Source organism: Pimephales promelas, assembly GCF_988280905.1.
Source record: "Pimephales promelas chromosome 3 unlocalized genomic scaffold, fPimPro1.hap1.1 SUPER_3_unloc_1, whole genome shotgun sequence".
Classification (NCBI taxonomy): domain Eukaryota; kingdom Metazoa; phylum Chordata; class Actinopteri; order Cypriniformes; family Leuciscidae; genus Pimephales; species Pimephales promelas.
Window position 1 is genome coordinate 672,501 of NW_028297295.1, and position 2,500 is coordinate 675,000.

Below are 2,500 nucleotides of genomic sequence, written 5' to 3' on the forward strand. Positions count from 1 at the left end.
AAGGTGGTATGGCCGTAAGCGAAATCTGCTGCCAAAATTGGGCTATTTGAATGGTTAGAACATTAGGGTAGTAAACTATATAAAGCTTACAGCACCTGGTATTCCCAGGCGGTCTCCCATCCAAGTACTAACCAGGCCCGACCCTGCTTAGCTTCCGAGATCAGACGAGTTCGGGCGTTCTCAGGGTGGTATGGCCGTAAGCGAAATCTGCTGCCAAAATTGGGCTATTTGAATGGTTAGAACATTAGGGTAGTAAACTATATAAAGCTTACAGCACCTGGTATTCCCAGGCGGTCTCCCATCCAAGTACTAACCAGGCCCGACCCTGGTTAGCTTCCGAGATCAGACGAGTTCGGGAGTTCTCAAGGTGGTATGGCCGTAAGCGAAATCTGCTGCCAAAATTGGGCTATTTGAATGGTTAGAACATTAGGGTAGTAAACTATATAAAGCTTACAGCACCTGGTATTCCCAGGCGGTCTCCCATCCAAGTACTAACCAGGCCCGACCCTGCTTAGCTTCCGAGATCAGACGAGTTCGGGCGTTCTCAAGGTGGTATGGCCGTAAGCGAAATCTGCTGCCAAAATTGGGCTATTTGAATGGTTAGAACATTAGGGTAGTAAACTATATAAAGCTTACAGCACCTGGTATTCCCAGGCGGTCTCCCATCCAAGTACTAACCAGGCCCGACCCTGCTTAGCTTCCGAGATCAGACGAGTTCGGGCGTTCTCAAGGTGGTATGGCCGTAAGCGAAATCTGCTGCCAAAATTGGGCTATTTGAATGGTTAGAACATTAGGGTAGTAAACTATATAAAGCTTACAGCACCTGGTATTCCCAGGCCGTCTCCCATCCAAGTACTAACCAGGCCCGACCCTGCTTAGCTTCCGAGATCAGACGAGTTCGGGCGTTCTCAAGGTGGTATGGCCGTAAGCGAAATCTGCTGCCAAAATTGGGCTATTTGAATGGTTAGAACATTAGGGTAGTAAACTATATAAAGCTTACAGCACCTGGTATTCCCAGGCGGTCTCCCATCCAAGTACTAACCAGGCCCGACCCTGCTTAGCTTCCGAGATCAGACGAGTTCGGGCGTTCTCAAGGTGGTATGGCCGTAAGCGAAATCTGCTGCCAAAATTGGGCTATTTGAATGGTTAGAACATTAGGGTAGTAAACTATATAAAGCTTACAGCACCTGGTATTCCCAGGCGGTCTCCCATCCAAGTACTAACCAGGCCCGACCCTGCTTAGCTTCCGAGATCAGACGAGTTCGGGCGTTCTCAAGGTGGTATGGCCGTAAGCGAAATCTGCTGCCAAAATTGGGCTATTTGAATGGTTAGAACATTAGGGTAGTAAACTATATAAAGCTTACAGCACCTGGTATTCCCAGGCGGTCTCCCATCCAAGTACTAACCAGGCCCGACCCTGCTTAGCTTCCGAGATCAAACGAGTTCGGGCGTTCTCAAGGTGGTATGGCCGTAAGCGAAACCTGCTGCCAAAATTGGGCTATTTGAATGGTTAGAACATTAGGGTAGTAAACTATATAAAGCTTACAGCACCTGGTATTCCCAGGCGGTCTCCCATATAAAGTACTAACCAGGCCCGACCCTGCTTAGCTTCCGAGATCAGACGAGTTCGGGCGTTCTCAAGGTGGTATGGCCGTAAGCGAAATCTGCTGCCAAAATTGGGCTATTTGAATGGTTAGAACATTAGGGTAGTAAACTATATAAAGCTTACAGCACCTGGTATTCCCAGGCGGTCTCCCATCCAAGTACTAACCAGGCCCGACCCTGCTTAGCTTCCGAGATCAGACGAGTTCGGGCGTTCTCAAGGTGGTATGGCCGTAAGCGAAATCTGCTGCCAAAATTGGGCTATTTGAATGGTTAGAACATTAGGGTAGTAAACTATATAAAGCTTACAGCACCTGGTATTCCCAGGCGGTCTCCCATCCAAGTACTAACCAGGCCCGACCCTGCTTAGCTTCCGAGATCAGACGAGTTCGGGCGTTCTCAAGGTGGTATGGCCGTAAGCGAAATCTGCTGCCAAAATTGGGCTATTTGAATGGTTAGAACATTAGGGTAGTAAACTATATAAAGCTTACAGCACCTGGTATTCCCAGGCGGTCTCCCATCCAAGTACTAAGCAGGCCCGACCCTGCTTAGCTTCCGAGATCAGACGAGTTCGGGCGTTCTCAAGGTGGTATGGCCGTAAGCGAAATCTGCTGCCAAAATTGGGCTATTTGAATGGTTAGAACATTAGGGTAGTAAACTATATAAAGCTTACAGCACCTGGTATTCCCAGGCGGTCTCCCATCCAAGTACTAACCAGGCCCGACCCTGCTTAGCTTCCGAGATCAGACGAGTTCGGGCGTTCTCAAGGTGGTATGGCCGTAAGCGAAATCTGCTGCCAAAATTGGGCTATTTGAATGGTTAGAACATTAGGGTAGTAAACTATATAAAGCTTACAGCACCTGGTATTCCCAGGCGGTCTCCCATCCAAGTACTAACC

At 48.6% G+C, this 2,500-nt stretch overlaps 15 non-coding genes across 15 annotated transcripts in view; all 15 read right to left on the minus strand.

Moving 5' to 3' along the window:
• The window catches only part of LOC148964805 (5S ribosomal RNA), a 119-nt gene extending 99 nt beyond the window's left edge, over nucleotides 1-20 (minus strand). Inside the window, exon 1 of the ribosomal RNA XR_016153038.1 lies at nucleotides 1-20. This exon is cut by the window's left edge and continues 99 nt beyond it. This is a non-coding gene — a ribosomal RNA (5S ribosomal RNA).
• Nucleotides 21-83: 63 nt separating this feature from the next.
• Nucleotides 84-202, minus strand: LOC148964806 (5S ribosomal RNA). The gene has a single exon (XR_016151631.1). It is a non-coding gene; the product is annotated as a 5S ribosomal RNA (ribosomal RNA).
• Nucleotides 203-265: 63 nt separating this feature from the next.
• Nucleotides 266-384, minus strand: LOC148964807 (5S ribosomal RNA). The gene has a single exon (XR_016153332.1). It is a non-coding gene; the product is annotated as a 5S ribosomal RNA (ribosomal RNA).
• Nucleotides 385-447: 63 nt separating this feature from the next.
• Nucleotides 448-566, minus strand: LOC148964808 (5S ribosomal RNA). The gene has a single exon (XR_016153040.1). It is a non-coding gene; the product is annotated as a 5S ribosomal RNA (ribosomal RNA).
• A 63-nt stretch (nucleotides 567-629) lies between these two features.
• Nucleotides 630-748, minus strand: LOC148964809 (5S ribosomal RNA). The gene has a single exon (XR_016153042.1). It is a non-coding gene; the product is annotated as a 5S ribosomal RNA (ribosomal RNA).
• A 63-nt stretch (nucleotides 749-811) lies between these two features.
• On the minus strand, nucleotides 812-930 carry LOC148964810 (5S ribosomal RNA). The gene has a single exon (XR_016153440.1). It is a non-coding gene; the product is annotated as a 5S ribosomal RNA (ribosomal RNA).
• Nucleotides 931-993: 63 nt separating this feature from the next.
• On the minus strand, nucleotides 994-1,112 carry LOC148964811 (5S ribosomal RNA). The gene has a single exon (XR_016153043.1). It is a non-coding gene; the product is annotated as a 5S ribosomal RNA (ribosomal RNA).
• A 63-nt stretch (nucleotides 1,113-1,175) lies between these two features.
• On the minus strand, nucleotides 1,176-1,294 carry LOC148964812 (5S ribosomal RNA). The gene has a single exon (XR_016153044.1). It is a non-coding gene; the product is annotated as a 5S ribosomal RNA (ribosomal RNA).
• A 63-nt stretch (nucleotides 1,295-1,357) lies between these two features.
• LOC148964813 (5S ribosomal RNA) lies at nucleotides 1,358-1,476 on the minus strand. The gene has a single exon (XR_016153179.1). It is a non-coding gene; the product is annotated as a 5S ribosomal RNA (ribosomal RNA).
• A 63-nt stretch (nucleotides 1,477-1,539) lies between these two features.
• Nucleotides 1,540-1,659, minus strand: LOC148964814 (5S ribosomal RNA). The gene has a single exon (XR_016153456.1). It is a non-coding gene; the product is annotated as a 5S ribosomal RNA (ribosomal RNA).
• Nucleotides 1,660-1,722: 63 nt separating this feature from the next.
• On the minus strand, nucleotides 1,723-1,841 carry LOC148964815 (5S ribosomal RNA). The gene has a single exon (XR_016153045.1). It is a non-coding gene; the product is annotated as a 5S ribosomal RNA (ribosomal RNA).
• A 63-nt stretch (nucleotides 1,842-1,904) lies between these two features.
• LOC148964816 (5S ribosomal RNA) lies at nucleotides 1,905-2,023 on the minus strand. Its single transcript, XR_016153046.1, has one exon. It is a non-coding gene; the product is annotated as a 5S ribosomal RNA (ribosomal RNA).
• Nucleotides 2,024-2,086: 63 nt separating this feature from the next.
• LOC148964817 (5S ribosomal RNA) lies at nucleotides 2,087-2,205 on the minus strand. Its single transcript, XR_016153355.1, has one exon. It is a non-coding gene; the product is annotated as a 5S ribosomal RNA (ribosomal RNA).
• A 63-nt stretch (nucleotides 2,206-2,268) lies between these two features.
• On the minus strand, nucleotides 2,269-2,387 carry LOC148964818 (5S ribosomal RNA). The gene has a single exon (XR_016153047.1). It is a non-coding gene; the product is annotated as a 5S ribosomal RNA (ribosomal RNA).
• Nucleotides 2,388-2,450: 63 nt separating this feature from the next.
• LOC148964819 (5S ribosomal RNA) overlaps nucleotides 2,451-2,500 on the minus strand; it is a 119-nt gene continuing 69 nt past the window's right edge. Inside the window, exon 1 of the ribosomal RNA XR_016153048.1 lies at nucleotides 2,451-2,500. This exon is cut by the window's right edge and continues 69 nt beyond it. This is a non-coding gene — a ribosomal RNA (5S ribosomal RNA).